Raw genomic sequence first — 21,895 nt, 5'->3', positions numbered from 1 at the left:
TCCTTGGGCGAACTTTGACAGGCCCAGTTACCCTCAAACCTATAAACTTTGTCCTACTGACCTAAGCAAGCGCCATCTAGTCAAATGTACTATCACTGCTTTCGAAAGTTCTTCTGTTTAAGAAGTTTAATGGACTCCCACGGCCCCCAATTCTTCCACACATGGCAAGAGAAATCCTTTTCTTCCATAAATGTCATTAAAATCATCTGGAATGCAATGCGCTGCAATTACAAAATGTGCTCTGTTTGGAAAGCTTCCTAATAAGCGGGACCAATTGGAGCTAAGCCAGAGTTGGGAAATAGAGATAGATTCAACACCAAAAGTCAATATGGTTTTTATTGCTTCCGTTCCCTCGTGGCATTTCGTTCTATAAAATACATTTCTCTCGAAAATGATGTTTTTATACCTCCACAACCTCACTTTTCCAGATGAAGTTGTTTCCCCCACATTCCACTTCTTATTTGCATTTAAGGCAACCATTTTCAATTTGCATCCTCTGACTCCATGGCTTTTGCCCCAACAGCTTGTCCAGCTACAGGTAATCCTCGACTTACAAACAGTTCATTTAGTGACCTTTCAAACTTACAACGGCGCTGAAAACGTAATTTATGACCGTTTTTCACACTTACAGCCCTTGCAGCATTCCCATGGTCACATGATCAAAATTGAGATGCTTGCCCAATGACTCATACATGTGACGGTTGCAGCGTCCCAAAGTCATGTGTGATAAAAATCAACCATTCAGGTATTCATACAACTGAATACTGGAGACACGTGAACAATATAGAACAATTATGAAGCTTTTGCAAAAGGGAATTCCACCCATGGGCAGAAAACATTTATACACAGGTTCAAATATACATTCTCTGCCCCTTTCCTGGGTTCGCAATCTATCCAAGCTACGTATCTCCCTACGCAACATCCCTGTTATTGTAGCATAACATCTGTTTCTTCGTCTTTTTTACCCGTTCCCATTTCCAGTAATCTCCATCATTAACACGACACTGGTCAGTGTAACCTGCCAATTGTCTTTATACAAAACAATAGAAAATTCTTAGATCATTTACCAGTAAATTATCTTAGGTTAACACAGAGGCTAAAGATGGCATGACCATTTTCATAGGTATAATTTTACATATAATACGTGATCTCCTTTTGCGACCGTCTGACAAGCAGAGTCAATGGGGAAGCCAGATTCACTTAACAACATTGTTACTAACTTATCAACCGCAGTGATTCACTTAACAGCTGTGGCAAGAAAGGTTGTAAAATGGAGCAAAATATGCTTAACAACTGTCTCACTTAGCAACATAAATTTTGGGTTCAATTGTGGTCGTAAGTCAAGCACTATCTATATTTCTTCCAACCGCGCTGGCAGAAATACATGGAAAAAAACTGACTTCCTCAAAGTTTCTCTCTCAAGAACCTTGTTTCTCCCTCCTTTCATTTATATAAGAAAAATGCCACTTACTGCAGACGAGGAACCAAATAAACAGATTAATAAAATCAAAGTGTAAGATAACCGTTGGAAACAAGGAGAGCAGAAAAATTAAAAGAGAAGCTCAAACATCGTTCCTGTCTTCTGAGTTTATTCAGTTGTTTCAGGGTGGTTAATAATGAAATGTGGGCATAGCAGTCCTTTTAATAAAGAAGGGATTAAATAAAACATACAATAACAGAGTTAGAAGGGACCTCAGAGATCTTCTAGCCTAACCCCCTGCTTGAGCAGGACACCTTATACCAGTTCAGACAGTTGGCTATCTATGTCTCTTTTTGAAACCCTCTAGTGATGGAGCAGCCACATTTTCTGAAGGCAAGCCGTTGCACTGGTTAATTGCTCTAACCATTAGGAAGTTTCTCCTTAATTCCAGGTTGCTTCTCTCCTTGACTGTTTTCCATCTGTTGCTTCTTGTCCTGCCTTCTGGTGGTCTGGAAAATATTTTGACCTCCTCATCTTTGTAGGAGCCTCTCAAATATTGGATCGTTGCTATCATGTCACCCCTAGTCCTTCTAGAGCTGATATCAATATGGACCAACCAACTTTTGATACCTCAGCGAGGAAAGTCAGGGCATTTAAAGGAAGGACTTCACCTCATTCATAGTTAAAACATGGAACACACTCCTATAAGATGTTATGATGGCTAATGATCATTTAAGTTCCATTAAAAAAGGATTAAACACATTTCATGGAAAAATTGGCTATCAGAAGATGGTTAGTGCATGCTGGTATATCTCCAGGCCTGGAAGCATTATATTTCTGATTGGTAATGCAGTTATTTATTTTGGTTAAACATTTTTTGAAGAAAGTGAAAATATTGCTTAATGATCTTGCTCATTGTTTCTATTTTATATCTTGGAAAATATTGCCCCTATTACCCAAGACTTATTTGCCATTGCTGTCAGTAAATTTGATTTTTTTCCCCTGTAAAATAGTCAGATTTGCTATTACAAATTAAAAAAAACTTGCACTGAAAAACTCATTCCCTAGGCAGCATCTCTTCACCCCATCTCTCAAGGTCTTTCTCATGTGCCATCGCGCAGGCTAAACACTCCCCTACTCTACCTGGCCTTTCAGAGCATGGCTCTTGCCTGCCCTACCCCCATGGCCCGGTGCCAGCAGCAGCACAGCACTCTACAACTGGGGTCTCCAACCTTGGCAACTTTAAGCCTGGTGGACTTCAATTCCAGCAAAACTGGTGGGAAATTCTGGGATTCCGGCAGGCTTAAAGTTGCCAAGGTTGGAGTCCCCGGCTCTATAAAGCCCCTGTCCCCTCACTGCTCTGGTCATGTGGGATGCAATCCTCCCTTGCTTGACCTCCCAAAAGACCGCTTCGTTAGAAAAGGAAAACGTTCATTGCACCGTTTTGCAGTAAGCGCATGGGAGACTTTTGCATCCGTTACCCTTCTTCTACTCTTCTCTTGAGGAAAAAGGGGAAGAAGAGCCCCTTTTCCCTTGGAAGAAAACAAACTCAGAATCATCCACGAAAAAGGTTTCAGTCGCGTTCCAAAGCAGACTTGACCAAGACGGACTTCAACAACCCAGATGGGCGAATAAGATGCTCCAGCAAGGTACATCTTGACTTTCGCCTTCTGAGCTATTCCTGCCGGCACATGGCTTGTGTGCTGAGCAAATGCTTCGACTGAATGGCAGAACAGCTGCTGAGCAGTTTAAAAATACTTAGGAGGGAGGGCTGGTGCAATGCAGTTGCGAGAGTCTCACCAGTGGAAATCTTCTCTTTGGTGCCAGCTCTCCCTGGGTGGATGGCCGGAAGCAAAGCATCCTTCTCTGTGCCTCCATCCTTCCCAGTGGTGGGTTTCCAAATTATTTCCTACTGGTTCTATGAGAGGCACATGTGAGCAGGGCTCAAAAACTGCCCTCTGTGTCAACGATGGTGGGCTGTTGTTTAGCTCAGCTGAGGCGCAGCAAATCAAATGCTGGTTCTCCGAACTACTCAAAATTTCCGCTACCGGTACACCAGAACCGGTCCAAACCAGCTGAAAATACCACCTCTGGCCTTTCACCTCTCATCTGAGAAGGCAACGTGAGAGTAATTGAGAGGGGACGCCTGTCAAACTTGCTCGTCCCTTGGAATCTGCTGTGAAAGGACCAATTTTGCACCACACACCCTTCTTTATCCTTCAAGGGGAGTATCCGGTGCCCATGAGAAGAGGAGGCATATGGGCTTTACAGCATTTTCTCCAACTTCCTTAATCATTGATGCCTTAAGGTGGGAGCACGTGGATTTTTGGAATCTACGGCTGTACGACACTTCCATCTGCTTTTGTTTTTAAAGGAGAGCAAAATGTTTAGCTTTGGACGCTGAAGTGAACATAGAATAAAAGAGTTGGAAGGGACCGTGGAGGTCCTCTAGTTCAACCCCTTGCTTGAGCAGGAGACCTTTTACCATTTCAGACAAATGGTTGTCAAGTCTCTTCTAAAAACTTTCCCGTGGTGGAGCATTCGCAAGTTCTGGAGGCAAGTTATTCCACTGGTTAATTGTTCTCACTGTGAGGAAATGTCTCCTTAAGTTCTAAATTGCTTCTCTCCTTGGTGAGTTTCCAACCATTGTTTCTTGTCCTGCCTTCCGGTGCTTTGGAAATTAGTTTGACCCCCTTGTCTCCGTAGGAGCCTCTCAAATATTGGAACAATGCTATCCTGTCACCCCTAGTCCTTCTAGAGGTGGTATCAATAAGCACAGACCCTGCCTTTGAAGGCCCAGGAGGGTCAATCCAGGGAGTCCTCAACTCAAGGCCATTTTTTATCCAGGGAACATTCAAAGTTACAATGGTGCTGAATGAATGATTGTGATTAGAATAGAATAGAAGGGAAGGGAAGGGAAGGGAAGGGAAGGGAAGGGAAGGGAAGGGAAGAGAAGAGAATATAGAATGGAATGGAATGGAATGGAATGGAATGGAATGGAATAGAATAGAATAGAATAGAATAGAATAGAATACCTTTTACTGTCATTGCATTCTACTCCAGCACAGTACCCCAAACACCACATCACAATCACACTACAGAGTATTTAATAATAATAATAATAATAATAATAATAATAATAATAACAACCTAGTCTAAAACCTATTTAAAACATATATTAGATAGTTTAAAAATGCCATTATGACTGGTCCTTGGACTTCTGGTCATTCCAGCACTTCTGCAATCACCTGATCTGGGGTGTTTAGCAGTGGTGGGATTCAACTTTTTTTTACTGCCGGTTCTGTGGGCATGGCTTGGTGGGTGTGGCTTGGTGGGCGTGGCAGGGGAAGGATCCTGCAAAATGCCCCTTCCCTCCCCACCCCACTAGCCTGCTTCCCAGCTCCGTTCTCCTGTGCAGGGCAACCAAAGAAGACCCAGCCAATCAGCCAATCAGCTGGGCCTCAATGGGAGGCAGAGAAGAGATGGGGTTGGTGGGGCCAGTCAGAGGTGGGATTGGCCGGTTCTCCCAACTACTCAAAGCTACTCAACAAGCTACTTGTTCTCTAGAACTGGCCACAACTGGCTGAATCCCACCTCTGGAGCTTGGCAACCATTTCGCACTTATGACTGGATGCAATGCCCTGCGATCCCATGATTGCCATTTGCAATCTTCCCTGCCTTCTTCCCCAGACAGTCAATGGCTACTGATGAGAATCCTGGGTGTCCACCTATCTAGAAGTTGCCACAACTGGGAAACATGATTCTAAGCTACATAACAAAAACAGAATATCTGCTTACATACAAATGGAGGTTTCATTCTCTCTGAAGGGAGAATTAGCAGCTGCTTTGTAGAGGAATGCAAAAATAATAATAATAATCAGCATGGCAGCCACCAAAGCTCCACAGTTGGGATCCCTGTTAAAAGGGAGCAGAGTTTTGGTCACCCAGTCATGGCCGCCACTTGGGTTTTCTAAGCTCTCCTTGCACCCAGATTGACAGCCAGCCCTTCCTGCTTGGTTCTTCTGCAAAGGCTCAGCCACTGGCATATATCCCCTCTGGCATGGCTGGGATTCAAGAACCTGTCACCTTTCAACGCTTGTGACAGTTTGCTTTAGAATCAAGAATCAAGAATGGTAGGGAAGCCATCCAAGGGGCTTGTGAATCATGAGCCTTTCAAAAGAAGCAGGCAGGGTGAAGATCTTCAATTCTTGCCTAAATTTGAAGGCCTGCAGTCAATAAGCAAATACATTGAAGGCAGGGGTAGGATTCTACCAGTTCACACTTATTCGCTAGAACCAGTTGTAAACATTCGAAGCAGTTTGGAGAACCAGTTGTTAGAAGAAACTACTGGCCTAATCCTGTCAGGAAGGCAGGAAGGAAACATTCTGGTGTTGCTTACAGAAACTGCCTCTTTGTTAACTCTTATTACATTCTTGGCAGGACTAGACTTCCTGTCTCAGGAACTTCTCTGGAGTTTTTTTCCCCCTCCTTTGTTGGTACTTTGCTTGTGTGGAGTGACCATTCAAAGTTACAATGGCACTGAAAAAAGTGACTTATGACCACTTTTCACACTTACAACTGTTGCAGCATCCCCGCAGTCATGGAAAGCCAGGCGAGGAGATGCGTGCCTCAATGTGAATGATATTGAGTTGGCCATGCCCAGCCAGTCACATGACCACCAAGCCATGTCTACCCAGTCACATGACCACCAAGACACGCCCACCAACTAAGCCACGCCCACAGAACTGGTTGTTTAAAAAATTTGAATTCCACCCCTGATTGAAGGTGCTTTTTTAGCACAAAACAAAGTAATGCAGAAAGCTTTTTGCATTTCTTGGTCTCAATGCTCCCTGCATTAAGTAAATGCAGTTTTCCAAGCTTTCAGATTTGGGGCCCCCTCCCCGGTTCTTTCCTGGAAATGTCAAAGATGGAACTCTGACCTTTCTCACAAAAAAAACTCAAAACCAGCGGCATCCACGTTCTTCTTCCCTTCACCCCAGAAGGCGCCTCTTATGGACACCCCTTTCTAATTCAGGCTATCATGAAATGTTCCGAATCACCTTTCTAATAATCATGGTTGCGTTATTCTTAGCATCCCAGTTGCTTGTGACTTTGGGGCCCCCTTCCAACTATAGCTGGCCAAAATTTGTCACATGGTTCCTCACTGTGAGAAAGGAAGACAAGGCAAGTTTGAAAAGCCTACAAAAGGCTTAAGACACTCCAGCAAAACTCTGGTAGGGCCTGCAAAAATGATATTCAAAGAAATGGAAGAAGCACCTCCTCACCCCAAAAGCCCGATGTTGCCTCATAGCTTCCACCACCTATTACTGACAACGGGCTGTCCCTAACTCAGGGTTTGCCAATCTTCGCAACTTAAGACGTATGGACTTCATTTCCCAGAATTCCACAGGCAGCCATGACCTAACTGGCTTCACTAGTTGATTTTTTGGGGGTTGGGGGGGGCGGAGTTGTGTCAGAAGCATTAAGATGCTTCTGGATTGAAAGGATTAGCTGGCGTCATCATTGTTGCCCACGGTGGTGGAAGCTATGATGGAGTTGAGGGCTCCTTTCCTGTCCCGGCAGGAGCTGAGCTGGAATGAGGAATGGGAGCTTAACTCTGCTCCATGGCAACTCTCGGGTCTCGAATGCAGTCTTGCCCAGCATCCCATTTTAGTAGTTGATGAAAAGATGTCTTAAGAACACCCTTGAAGGAAGTGTTAAAGCAGGAGAAAGCCCCCCTATAACTCCATGTACCACACGAGAACCGAACCACATCACCAAGATGATATTCTCCTTTGAAAGAAATTCCAAAAGCAAATTCTCTTTTATCAAATGGAAGCCGAATTGCTACAAGGAGAAATTCTCCACACCGCTGCACTAGCCCTAATAAAAAGTGTCAATCAAATGAGTAATTGACCCTAACAGCACTCAAGGTAGTGAAGTCAGATCTTTTCATATCAGAGGTTCCACAGAATGTGCCAAATTGTTAGTTTTATAGAACTAGCAGATGGGAGATGAACTTTTCTGGTCAACTGATAATATTGAAGCGGGTTGGTAGTACAACCGAGCCAACCGCATTACTAGTGGTTCACAGGTGTTCTCCAAACTTTGGATCTCTCTATATTTTCACAAGTGCCAGGTCCAGCCCAAGAATTACATAGAAAAATCCAGTCAAAGTTCAGTTCTTCATCTGCTCACACCAATAGACAGAATCTTGCCAGATTAAACCTTCCCTCCTCTCACCCCAACAGTTATACGCTGAGAGATTGTAGGGAGTGGCTACAGCGCTGAGCAATAGCACTTAGACTTATCTTTATATACTGCTTTATAGTGTTTTCCAGCCTTATCTAAGTGGTTTACAGAGTCAGCCTCTTGCCCCCAACAATCTGGGTCCTCATTTTACCCACCTCAGAAGGCTGGAAGGCTGAATCAACCTTGAGCCTGGTGGGATTCGAATTCCTGGCAGTAGGTGAGTTAGCCTGCAATACTGCACTCTAACCACTGGGCCACCACGGCTCCTGACTCTTTCTCTCTGTCTCCTCTGGGCTGGGCTGCCTTTTGTCTTGCCCCCCCCCCAGCCCCTCCTTGGAATGTGCTCCCTCCTTCTTGGGAAACGCCCCTTCACTGTAGTCCATCAGGCGGCATCCTCCTTTCTAGGCACAATCCATCCCAGCAAGGCTTTTTCACCACATTTTAAATCCCACAAACTTTCAATGAGAAGAAGCAAGGATCATATGGAACTGCCTAATTCCATTCCTATAGGTCATCCTCAATTTAGGACTACAAAATTTCTGTTGCTAACTGAGACATTCGTTAAGTGTTAAGTTCTAAAGTGTTCTAGCCAATTTGGAGAGGTTCTAGAAATTGCAAAAAGGGGAGGGGGGGGGGCAAATACCAGTAAGATAGCTGGAATTACCCCACCCCCCGCCTGTTTTACAATATCCACATTGAGCTAAATCCTTGACCAGAGACACTGGAGTAGTTTGAAGTCATAGAATGACTCCAGAAATACAACTTGTGGTGGATCTTATAGAAGTGAAGTCCCAGGACTCTGTTCATAGTTAACAGATTCTCTAGATGTATGGAAGTACATTTAATGGATAAGTCAAGCTTTAAAAAACAATAGCTGGGTCCACAACTACGGGTAGTCCTTGACTTACAACCATTTGGTGAAGCTGGTGAAATTGACAGCTTAGATTAAAGAAAAAAAAGTTGACTAATTTCATTTCTACTTGGAAAAGATTTTTGGCAAGAAACCGAAAGAAATGAAAATGTAAATTAACCATAGAGTAAGAGTTATATACAGTTTTAAAATTCATATCTATACCAAAGAAAGTCAGAAGTCACTCTTTTTCTGCAGGATCCAATCTGAGTTGGTCGCCTGGACCTGAGGCTTTGTGCCGGAGCCGTGCTGGACTCGTGCTGGAGCCCATCATCCTCAGGGAATGTCTCTCTAGCATGGGGTCCCCACGCTTGGCAACTTTAAGACTTGTGGACCTCAGTCCCAGAATTCCTCAGCCAGCTTTGCTGGGAGTTGAAGTCCACAAGTATTCAAGTGGCCAAGGTTGGAGACCTCTGCTCTAGCAGAATGTGTGCTATTCTCTGTGTGATATTTATACTACCTGTGTTGTATGTGGCTTTTAGATGTTGACTGGGGTGGTGTTGATGGCTGGCTTTTAAGATGTTGGCTGTTGCTTGCTTATGCTACCCCCAGCCCTTGCATTCCAAAGGGGCATGGCACAAAAGCAACAAAGTCACAAAAGTAGGTAAAGTCCCTTTAGTACCTCCAACTTGGCCCCCAATGTCCAGTTATCATTGGCTGGAGAAAAAAAACTCTCCCAAGAACAGTTTTTAAATGAAAGAAATTCAGTCCAACCGCAAAGTACATATAAATTATAAATAAAAATCAACACAAACCACGCTGCAGCAATAAACGAGACAGGGCAGGATAAGGAATTGCAGACTTCAAAAGATAACAAAACACACACAGTTGGGAGGACGCCAGAACCCAGATAAGACTCGACAAACAAAAATAATGCATGCTTTGCTTCCAGCAAGGTGCTGTGCACTAAAGCCCTTTTTAAAACCTGTTTTCCCAGCTGCAGCTAATGAAGGGAATCAGGGCCTTTTCTCCCCCATAATCCACGTAACTCATGTTGCTCCCTTCTCCGTTCCTCCCTGTGTGCCCTAGGATGAAGAGGGGGTGGGCCTGGGTCTTCCTCTGAAGGCCCAGCTGGACTGGGCCCTTCCCCAGTTTCCTCCACAGCCACTGGAGCCACATTCCCACTCCCTGTCAGCTGCTTGACCTCTCCCCTCGGAATCAGATTCCAACAGGGGCCTGACAGGCTGGTGGTAAATCAGCCCTCCTGTCGACTGATGAGGGGCCTGCTTCTCAGGCTTCAATCACTTCCCTGGCTGTTTTTGTGCCTGCTCGTTCAACAATCTTAGTAGCTGCACACACTCTGCTAGAGAGAAGTTTCCTAAGGATGGGCTCCGGCATGAGTCCGAAAGCTCAAAAGATAAAATCTCTGGTTCCAGCGACTGACCCAGATTGGATCCTGCAACATTACCCTGGGACACATATATTTGTCTTCATTCCTTCATTTTCTATTTTTCGTCCTCTTTTCTTGTCTTTTTGAACTCCCATCTTTTTCCTTTCTTGATCTTCTTTCTTTCTCAGCCCTCTTTTGGCCTGTTTATCGTTTTAATGTTCTACTTTTGAAAATCAATAAAGTTATTTAAAAATAAACCCTAACCTAAAAGTTCTTGTCTTTTGGGAAGTGGGGCATGGTGAGGAACTGGGAGTGGGGTGGAAGAGAGTAGCCTCTTCTGAAGTCTCCATTCAACCAGAAGGCTTTGGAAAATATAGCTCTGGAAAAAGGACACTTCAGCCCTGAATGCTTTTTACTGGAAACAAGCAGATTTCAAAGCAAGTTTAATTGGCACATGGCCAGTGGGTGCAATAGCAGAGTTTCTGAGCGGGAGCAGCCAACGTGGTTGAGCTTGCCAGCTGTGGCTTGCAGCAGCTGTAAAAGAGCTCAAGCGATCCATTCTTTGCATTTTAAACCTTAAAAGCAGCACCCTTCGATTTCGAGCCCAAGGAACAAGGCTTGTCTGTTTTGTTTGAAACCTCTGTAAACCATTCTTTTTCCCCCAACATGGCACTGACGGTTAGCTGATAATCTAAGATTAGTTCACTGGACGTTGGAGTGGAAGTGGACTGCAGCAAGCGCCTAAGGTGGCTGCTGAAGTACTGATCATTTCGTTGCTAGCAGCCCCTGTCTAAAATTTCTGGATATCTGCTCAGGCTGGATTGCTCTTGTCTGTCTGTTTCCACTAATAACATGCTGAATTCTAGCCCCACCATCCCATGAAGAAGTGAGCAACCCATACGCAAGGTCCCTAAGGACAGATAATGTGCAGACAATGTGGCTCTAACGTGTTTGTGAAACATAAGCAAAATTGAGGCCACGCAGACCCTGGAGGAAGGGTGTCCCAAAGAGTGGGGGCCACCGCTGAGAAGGCCTGTTGCCTGCTTACAGCCTAGGAACCTCCCAAAGAGGGAAGAACAGGATTCGTTATGTGCTTTGGGGTATGTCATGTTTTATCCAGGGTTGGATTCTCCCGGTTCAAACCGGTTCTATAGAACCGGTTGTTATGATTCTGCATAGTTCGGAGAACCAGCAAATTGTGCCCCAGGCTGGCCCCTCCCCTCCCTGCCCAGTCAGTCCTTAAGGTAATTATTCCCCCCCCTCCTGACGATCAGCTGTTCCTATGATCAGCTGTGCTGGGATTCCCCTCGCTTACTTACTGGAAGGCAAAAAACAGAGGGGGGGTGCAGCTCTCCCCTCCATTTTTTGCCTTTCTGGGCCCCAGGGAAGCCTTCTGGGAGCAAAAATGCCCCCCAAGAGGCTTCCCTGAGGCCCAGGAGCCCCAAAACGGAGCACAGGGGGATGCTGCGTGCTCACCCATGCTCCATTTTTTTTCCTTCCTGGGCCACAGGGAAGCCTTCTGGGAGCAAAAACGCCCCCTCAGGAGGCTTCCCTGAGGCCCAGAAGGCCCCCAAAATGGGGGGAGTGGTGCTGCCACCCAAAAAGCCATGCCCACCCCCCAGTTACATGGCCACGCCCACCTAGCCAGGCCCACAGAACCGGTTGTTACAAAATTTGAATCCCACCCCTGGTTTTATCTTATTGTTACTTGCAAATAGGACAGGATATAAATATTGGGAACCAACAAACGAGAACCTGCAAATTAACTACAGATGGTCCCCCAACGTACAAGCTCAAACTTATAACAGCCACAGGAAATGGTCAAACTACGCCCCCTGCAGTTCCGAGGCCACACTGCAGTTGGGTCAGCTTTATGACTGGTTGCAGCAGTCCGCAGTCACATGACTATGATTCGCGATGTATTTTGCCAATTTCTGACAAGAAATGCCCATTCAAATGAATCAGTTCACTTAGCATCCACAGCATTTGCCTTCTGACTGCCATGAAAAAGGCCATATAATTACTTCTGGTCACATGGAGGCCTTAACTTACAACCACAATGTTTTACAATTGTATTTCCAGTCCCAATTGTACTCATAAGTCAAGGTCTATATTATAAAGGTAAAGATAAAGGTACAGATCTCCTTTTCCAGTCATGTCCAATTCCAGGACGTGGTGCTCATCTCTGTTTCTTAGCTGAGGGAGCCAGCATTGTCCAAAGGCGTTATCTGTGGTCATTTGGCCAGCATGACTATACACCAAGGCGCTCGGACACTCTTATCTTCCCAGCAAAGTGGTACCTATTGATCTACTTGCATTTGCAGGCTTTTGAACTGCTAGGTGGGTAGGAGCTGGGCTGAGGAACGGGAGCTCACCCTGTTGCATAGCACAAGGGTCTCAAACCCGGGCTATCAGCTCTCCAGTTGACTGCTGAGCCATTATGTCCCCTTTTGACTACCCTATATGCATCATCAAATGTTTATTACCCAATAATCAGCTATTCTGTTGTGGTTCTCTGGCAGCCTGTGCAGACAACAGTGGAATTGGACAGTGGGGAACAACGGGGACCAGTCCGGGATTCTGGAGAGGACTCGGATGAGGGTCCTACATCCGATGCAGAGATGGGGCCAGGATCATCTGGGAGTGGGGTGCTGCCTCCGGAGCCTGGCAGCAGCGAGGCAGAGGACCCAGGGGAGCCTGTTCCCAGTGTGCATGTGGGCAGAGCTGCTAGAAGGTGACAGCAGCTGAAACAAAAGGAGCGGCTCAGGAGTCAGGCTGGGATATGATTGCCCCTCCCATAAGGTGTAAAGGACAGGCAAAGGTGATGAAACCTTTGCAGGAAGCAAAGTTATCCATTCGGTTCAGATTCATTCTTGAAGCTCTTTGTATTTCGGTTGGGGTTTTTTTCTAGTTCATTTGCTACTTCTGTTATTGGCAGCCCTTCACAGGAAAGAAAGGTGGGTGCTTATCTCGAGGGATTGTTGGAGATTCATTACCGGCTGTGAATGAAAATAATTCCCAGCTTTGCAATAAAACAGGAATTGTTTTAACTGAGCGTGTGCTTAATTACAGTCTCGGAAGCTTTGGTTAGAACACATTTTTTCAATATACTTTCAAACACTAACCTCACAAAAGCTACGAGTGGCACGAAGAGCCATGGAAAGGAACACGCTTGGCATCACAAGACAAGATAGAAAGACCTGCACGTGGATTAGAGAACAAACCAAAGTATATGATGCCATCAAAAGAGTCAAAGAATTGAAGTGGAAATGGGCTGGTCACATGGCAAGAAGAACTGAGGGCAGCTGTCAGCTGGTGCTCCATTCAACATCCAAAAAAGAAATACTTAGGCTCTTTTAATTAGAGAAAAGATATCTTTTACTGGAAGTCAAGTGGTAGCAACAAAAGAATTCTGAATCTGAGGAAATGGGCGCGTAAATCACATATACAAAGTGATGGCAATGATCCCACCCCCAATAGTTCAAATGGTTCTTCCAATTAAAAGGTGCGAATGTCATCATGTGGGCATCTTCAGGTGGTGATGGGGCTTCTGTCCGTTGACCTTGGCGTAGTTTGATCAAGGTTTGCAGCTGCGCAGAGAAGAGAAAGCTAAGCAACAAATAGAAACCTAAGCAAGAATGTTCTCTCCCACTCCTCAGTTTATACAGTACTAGTTTGTTACACCTCCAGCTCACTCCCCCCCCGTTACTTATGACAGCCGAAAGATGCAAAGCAAAGGAAGAAAATCTTGAAGGCTGACAGCAGCTGGACCAAGGCGGTCATGGAAGGATCCCACTTTATCAAAAGCATCCATGAAAATGACCTAGAACAAGATGGAGCAACATCAGCAAGTATGGCAGGCCCAATGGGCAACAGGAAGCTCAGGGCTGTATGGGTTGGAAACATGCGGGAGAGGCCTTCATTCTGCAGTGGCTAGACAATGGCTAGAATGAGGATTGGCAGCCAAAAAAGCCAACACAATCCTAAATTGCATTAACAGGGGGATACAATCAAGATCAAGGGAAGTACTAATACCACTCTATAAAGCCCTAGTAAGACCACACCCAGAGTCCTGCATCCAGTTTTGGTCACCACATTATAAAAAAAAGGTTGAGACTCTAGAAAGAGGGCAGGGAAGAGAAACCAGGATGATTAGGGGACTGGAGGCTAAAATATACGAAGAACGGTTGCAGTTACTAGGCCTGGCTAGTCTAGTGAAGAGAAGGACCAGGGGAGACATGATAGCATCTTCCAGTATTTGAGGGGCTGCCACAGAGAGGAGGAAGGAGGTCAAGCTATTCTCCAAAGCACCCGAAGGCTAAACAAGGAACAATGGATGGAAACTGATCAAGGAGAGATTCAATTTAGAAATAAGGAGAAACTTTTTGACAGTGAGAACAATCAACCCATGGAACATAAGTTGCCTTTGGAAGATGTGGGAGCTTCATCACTTGAGACTTTCAAGAAGAGATTGGACTCCCATCTGTCAAAAATGGTGTAGGGTCTCCTGCTTGGGTGGGGGTTGGACTAGATGACCTATAAGATCCCTCCCAACTCTGTTTATCTGTTAAAATGATGAGGAAGAGGATGATGATGATCAGCCATTCAGCTAACTCCAATCAACTTGTTTATCCAAGCTTATTTATTTAAAAATTTTTAATGCCGAATATCTGAAGCTCTCTGAGTGGTTTATAATCAAACACGCTAAAAAGTACAATTGACTGCTAAAGCTCTGAGTACATCAAGTGAAAAGTGCCTATTTGCCCAGCAACAGCAGGGACAACATGTCATGCCTGAATTTATAGAATCCCAGGAAGCCAGCACTTGATTTTCCTCCTGTCATCAAAATAAGTAGAACAGAATGACCTACAAAGATACAAAAACAATATTTTGGTATCAAAATCCACGCTGCAGATGGCACACCAGAAGAGGGTCAATTCATTAATTATATTTTTTTCGCTAATCGCATCTTGACTTTCAGCATTATTATTTTATTCTTTCCAGCTTAGGAACCAAAATGAAAGAGGCCTCTCAACTCCAATCCATTCATGAGAAAACACTACCCCCAAAAAAGCTCTTAATATTTGACAAAGCCAGAAACATTGGCCAAAACACCGAGCACCCACCAGCATATGTTGCACAAGGAAGGTAAGGAGGTTTGGCACGAATATAAAAGCAGCTGAAATTGAACGGAGGCCAATAAATACTGCAAAGAGACATATGGGCACAAACAAAGCTTTTATCAAGGCAATACTGATCAAAATCTGCACAACAGATTTACCCAAGGACACAAAAATAAAAATACGGGGAAAATTCAAGAGAGATTTTACTATCATTAAAAGTATTTATTAGCTAAGTAAGTATTTCAAAATTCAGGATGGCTGGTAATAAGAAAGAACAGCTGGAAACCAGGGGAAAAAGGATCAGCTGTATCTCAAATGGAAATATTACAATTAAACACAAGTTAGCTAACCAAGCAAGCTTGAAGGCCAAAGGAAGAAGAAACATGTTCTGTAACTGAAAGCTCCTCCACTCAGGAAGAACAAGGAATGTATGAATATTAACCAAGGTGGAAGGAGAACATAGACTTGGGCAGCAAAGTTCTGCTTTGTTCTGGGAACAGTCTTGCTCTCAGACTCTGCAGGAAATTCCAACTGGTCAAATTCTGCAAGAAGAAAGACAACCTCTTTGTTTGCTTCTCATCATTCTGACATGTTGAGATACCTAAACATGTAGTTGCAGAAGACAAAATCTAATCATGCATAGGACCCTTCTAAGGATGGGCCAAACTGTACTTGATTGTCTTGATGTCTATGGAGATTCTCAATCATCCAGGTCATGGTTGTCCCAAAAGTGCTGGAGGACTTTCTTGGTTTTTTTTCCTGGAAAATATTACTCTTCTCATCCAACAAAGTCCTTCAGTGTCTTGGATGAAAAGTGAAATATTTTTGAAGAAAAAAACCCAAGAAAGTCCAGTTTCTTTTGGGAAAAAGCACCTTTGCGGTTATTTTGATGATGCCTTTTTGCAAAAAGTAATTGTCCTCAAGTCCATCCGTTCAGAAATCGGTTCACACTGGATAATCCAAATAAAACATCCTTTGTTGCTACCGTGGGTTCATTTTTCCACCCAGCACGAGGCACAATGCAGTTCATATTCCCAACGAGAGGCTTCTCGAAGAGGTTCAAAATCTCCAGTTGTACAATTGAGTCATTCCTTCCAATTGCAATCTCCCAGTTCTGGAGACAGAAGTGGGCATGCATAATGCAGGCCCAAGTGCGCAACCCCATCCCAATCGCTCCACAGAGAATGCGGGAGAAATCTTTGACCGATGGAGGGCAACCCCCCCTGACTCCCCCACGTCCCAAAGTGTGTGTGTGGATTTTCACGAGCAAAGGTCCCACCAAACTTTGAGGATGGACTTCTCCTCACTTCATCAACAACTCCTGCCCAGCCATTTCAACAAACGTCCGTTTGGCTTACCTTTTAAGATTATTTCAGCACCATTTTCTTCTTTTGTCACAAGCTGTTTTGCAGGTTCCTCTCCTCACAAGGTTGTGTTCCCCAGTGCAAGTCCAGGAGAAGATCAGAAGCGCTTTCAATTATTGATGTAGGACACTGAAGGTGACTGTAGAATAAAGGCAAGCGTGTTAGTGGAAAATTGCCCTTTCTCTGCTTATATAGCAAGTTAAATTAAATTAGTGGCATCTACATAAGGATCTCCTGCTGTTCATATGCTCATATTCAAAGACTGCATCCTTCAGTTACGCAGAAGCTCTCAGGAATACCGCCAGAGGCAGGCAGCAAAGGAACCGTAAAAATATTCTATACGGAAGGGCCTGGTGATTTTCAGGTGGGGCACTAAGTATATGATCCACATTCAGCATTTAGAACATAGAATAAGCTGATAGCAGAATTGACAGTTTAACAGAGTAGGAAGGGACCACACTTTGGGGGAAGCATGATATAACCGCCTACATGAATTCATTTATTCAGAAAATTGGTTATTTGCGCCAAGGAGTTCACAAAACGTGTCCTGTAAGGCTGGTGAGCAACAGTTTTGGAAGAAGATTCAACGAAAAGTGCAAAGAGGAAGATGTGGGTCTTGACCATGCTTGGAGGCAGAAACAGACTTCTCATTTCTCATTTCTCATTTAGTTGTGGATTCACCATCGCTGGAGGTTTTCAAGAAAAGATTGGACAGCCATTTGTCTGGGATGATACAAGATATCCTGCCACTGGGAAAGACCAAAGGAAAAAAAAGGTTGGAAACTAACCAAGGAGAAAAACAACCTAAAACTAAGGAGAAATTTCCTTAGAGCAGGGGTCTCCAACCTTGGCAACTTTAAGACTTGTGGACTTCAATTCCCAGAATTCCTCAGCCAGCGAAGCCAGCAACTCTGGGAGTTAAAGTCCAGAAGTCTTAAAGTTGCCAAGGTTGGAGACCCCCTGCCTTAGAGAACAATCAACCAGTGGAATGGCTTGCCTTCAGAAGTTGCAGGTGTTCCATCACTGAAGGCTTTCAAAAAGCGAATGGACAACTATTTGTCTGAAATGGTATCTCCTCTGTGGTCCATCCCAACTCTATCATGGTTGCTCCTTGTTTGCTTGCATGCATAAGCTCCTCTCCTGTCCCCATGTTTCTTGCCTCAAAACTGTAGGAGATCAATAGTCAGCCTCAGGGTCCAAGAGTCTTCTGAAGCCCCACAATGGGATTGGGGGCCAGAGCCCAACTGCGGTTAGATGAAAGCTGAACGATGCCCATGCTACACTATCTCCAGTAAGCCTCTTGACCAGACCGAGAGTTGCTGCCAAACATTCTCCAGTCAGTCAGGACAATTTTCTGGAATATAATTGCTAATTGTTTTTTCACCATGCTGCAGTCTGTTCCCTGGCTTTTCTCATACTTTTGGCTCATATTCAGATGCCCATTACATTTGAGAAAGTTTATTATCCCAAAGTCTGAAAAGCTATGGGAACTGCTAAAGAGTATATTTATGCAATTTCAAAATTAGGCAAGAGTTCAGATTCAAACATCTCTGAATGTAAATTCTTTTTACCTGGACATCTGAAAAGCAAGTGCCTCATTCAGATTGTTTTGATTTTAGCAGCTATCAATCATGAAATAAATTGTCAAAAGTTAAAATATCCTCCCATATTAGCTGTCACGTTCTGACACTGCACGCTGCCTATCAAATCCTGCTAAATATTATGTTTTTAACTATCAAACAAAGTTAAATATCAGCTATCAACTATTATCACGTGTAGATATACAACCTCGGAGAAATCTAGAGAATATTAGATGTTCAACTCTTCCCTAAAAGAAGGCCTTTGAAATGAAGTTTAATTTCAGATTTGCCACACACTTCTTTCTAGATAATAGATTTATGAAAACCATTCTAAGTTGGATGAATTCCAGATTTTAAATGTAATTTATTGAAATGAATGAATAAATAAATAACTTATAATATTGACGACAGAAATAAATATAACGCAGAAACAATCACAATCATACAGTAATTTCAGTATACACCCTCTTCAATATTCTCATTGTTCATTTTGTTCGCTTGACTTAATTAAACAAAAAAAAGAAATAAAAAAGAAACAAGAACAAGAACAATGAGAACAAAACAATTATTCAACAGCAAAATATACTGTATATAACAGGTTTTGATACTTCTATGTATAAATTTTGACACAAGAGTTTCAAGGAACAGTAGTAATTTGCTTTATACCCATGATGATACTCAGTTGAAAATGCAAGCAATCTGCAAGCTTTAGTAAGGAAAGTCAAGGAGCAAAGTGAAAAAATGGAACTAAAATTAAATATAAGTAGGTCAAACTAATGACAGGCACACCAACCAGCCGTAGAATGGATAATGAAGATAACTCAATGCTGGATAGATTCTGCCTTTTACCATTAGTTACCAACAACAAAGAAGTTAAGAAATATTCCACCCATTTCAACATAGAATCATACTAGGGCTGCAAGGGATCCCGTAGGTCTAACTTCCTGCCTTGTGTCTAGCTATTGGGATGTTGTACTTCTCTATTTTAGAAAATAATAACCATGCACCTGCAACTGAAAACAGGACATGAACATTTAAACCTATCACCTTCTTTGATCACAGCTGAGTGTTATTTTCAACCACATTTGTACTATGTTCACACAACTTATGAACCAGTAATTAGATCTTTTATTTGAAATATAATCTTTTCCCAGTTACATCTATCTGACCACCAGAGCAGGGAGTAAGGGATGTTAAGGGTCCCCTGTTTTAAGGAGGTCAATCTAGTGGGACCCAAAAGAAGGGCCTTGTCCATGGTGGCTCCCTCCCTGTGGAACACTATCCCTGCAAAGATAAGATTAGTCTCCACCTGGATACTCTTTCCAAAGGCCCTGAATACATGGATTGGCCAACAGGGACCCAGCCAAGTGGGAGGTAAGCTCAAGGGTCCCAACGGGGCAGGATGGATAGGTAGACTTGCACAGGTCAGTATCCAGGATGACCTTGAAAAAGTATTCAGATGCCACAAACCTACAAAGAATAGAATCAAGTTATTTTCTCTGCGATGCTCCATGGAACCAAACGTTGCATTTGGGGAAAAAAGAGGAAAGAAGGAGTATTTCCTTGCTGATAGCTGACAAATGGGTAAAGCTGGGTTTTTCAGAAATGGAAAAGGACAATGACCTCCACAGATCAAAGACGGAGTTATAGAAAAAAAATCAAGGAAAAGCAAGAACGACAATAAAGATGAGTAAGTTGGTAGAGAAGGAGAATTGCAACGATAGGATGTTCCAAGAAAAAAGAACCGTGTAAAAGTTCCTATTGCTCATGGAAAGCTATGAAGCTGTTACAATACAAGTTTCATCCTGATGTGGAGTCTACATGTTCCATTGTGCTCAGAAAGGCCCGTGGGACTGGTTGTGATCCAATCACAATTGGAAAGAGACTATATACTAGAGAAGAGCACTGATGCCAGTCTTTAACTGCCATGGTTTTCTTAAATCAAATACTTTTTTTGTCAAGTGAATACACCCAGTAGGCTCATATTTTATTACACTGATCTCTTCGTTGCTTTGCAGGTTATGGAAGATTGGAAAAATACAGTTTGTATCCCTTCCTTCCTTCCCATACACCCTGACACTCACTTATGTACAGATGAGTACATGCCTCATACTGAATGATAGTTTAACTAGGCTCCAGAGAATAAACCCACATTTGTTTGGGTTTATTCATATACACACAAAAAGTAAAGGTTTCCTGGTCCAGTTGTGTCCGACTCCAGGGCATGGTGCTCATCTCTGTTTCTTGACCAAGGGAGCCACCATTATCCAAAGAGAATTTCCATGGTCATGTGGCCAGTATGGTTATATGCCCAAAGGTGCACAGACCATTGTTACCTTCCCACACAAGTGGTACCTATTAATCTACTCGCATGTGCATGCCTTTGAACTGCTAGTGGGCAGGAGCTGGGCCCATGGGAGCTCACGCTGTTGCTCAAGTCTCACACCTGGGCTATCAGCTCTCCAGCTGACAAACTCAGCATCTTAACTGCTGAGCCATCGCCTTCCATTCACAAAAAACTAAGTAATAAAACCATTGATTTAGAAGAACTGTGATGTTGCAACAAGTTAAGACAAAGACTAGGAAACCACACGATGGTGGCTGGTCCAGCCAATCTCTTTAATGTATATACAGTTTGCAATTATGGTAAATATGGTTTGCCTAATATTTGCAAAATAAACCCCATCTGTCTAGGTTCAAACAGTGTAGCAAGAGCGAAACCATGGTTTACAGTGTCAAGCCATGAACAAAGTGTTAAACTCAAGTTAATCCAACCTCATGTTCTTTCATTCTTTGGGAAACCCTAAGATCACATCTGGAGCTCTGTAAGCTTTCATTCTTGGATCCCTCCTGAAACTGGATTGACTTTTTTACTGGGCTTTCCACATTTTAAGGGAAAGCAGCTCTCTCTTCTGTTTCTTGCAACCTGGAGCAAGCTCAGCCAGACAAAGTGGCTGACACCTTTTGCGATGAACAGAGACGTCTCCTTGCAGAGAAATACAAACGACTGCATGGAACTGACACGTAGAATTAGAAATTCTCTCATTCGGCAATCAATTCTTAAAAGCAATAATGGCTGAACACCTAAATAACACAGGGGAAATTGTTATTAAAATCAATCCTGGAAATGACTGATTATTATGTGCATCTTTTAAATCATTTTAAGGGCTTTTGAGAGATGGCGATGTGAATTAGCCATGGAAAAGAGGTAATCTAGACAAATGAGAATTTGTTTGAGGAACTGAGTCATATGTGACAAAACTTTCCAAGCTTTTGCGAATAAGAAATGAGACAGTAAGGATTATGAATCATCAGTTAAAACCGATAAAACCCTACTGCACCTGGAAAGCCGTTTTTATCAATGCTTAAGGTCACACCTACAGCGTTTGACAGTCTTGTGATTTGGGACCAATAGAATTTATATCGCTTTTTCCATACAGCAAGATTTACTCTTTGCCTTTTCATAGAAGAACCAGAAAAGTACACGCTACCAGCATGGCAATTAAACTGTCTCCCACACCAAATACGAGGAAGTCACATAAGTAGATTAACTGCAGAGAATTAGGAAGCTGTTCAGATGAAGGCATTTGCTGCCTAAGGGGCACCCTGCAATTCTGCCTTTCCTACAGAACTTAGTCCACTGATCTAAATAGTGATTTGCTTCTTCCTGCATTTCCATATTGAATGGATGTTGATTTCCCAACCTGGAAGGTTTTCTGACCTCCTATCTTTCATGATGAAACAGATACATTCGATTCATAGTTATTAAGATTGTTGGCCAAGCAGGGACAAAAACATCCAGGAAAATGGTTGAAGCCTGGGAAATGGGCCCCTTGTCAGTCAATAGGAGTGCTGATTTATCACCTGCTTATCAGATACTTAGGAACCAAGGACTTGTCAGCACAAGGAAACAGCA

General features: G+C 43.4%; 1 protein-coding gene and 1 long non-coding RNA gene across 2 annotated transcripts in view; one reads left to right on the top strand and one right to left on the bottom strand.

The window, feature by feature from the left end:
* Positions 1–21,895, top strand: part of LOC148124756 (uncharacterized) — an 801,081-nt gene that overhangs the window by 284,721 nt on the left and 494,465 nt on the right. The gene's annotated exons all lie outside the window — the stretch shown is intronic.
* Positions 1–21,895, bottom strand: part of NEXMIF (neurite extension and migration factor) — a 386,178-nt gene that overhangs the window by 80,824 nt on the left and 283,459 nt on the right. The window contains exon 3 of the mRNA XM_087940871.1: positions 16,394–16,538. The gene's annotated coding sequence lies outside the window, so the exon portion shown is untranslated. The remainder of the gene's footprint in view (positions 1–16,393; positions 16,539–21,895) is intronic.

This window comes from Pseudonaja textilis, chromosome 12, assembly GCF_049901715.1.
Source record: "Pseudonaja textilis isolate UNSWEBS1 chromosome 12, rPseTex1.2, whole genome shotgun sequence".
Taxonomy (NCBI): domain Eukaryota; kingdom Metazoa; phylum Chordata; class Lepidosauria; order Squamata; family Elapidae; genus Pseudonaja; species Pseudonaja textilis.
This window is presented reverse-complemented; position numbering and strand designations above follow the sequence as displayed.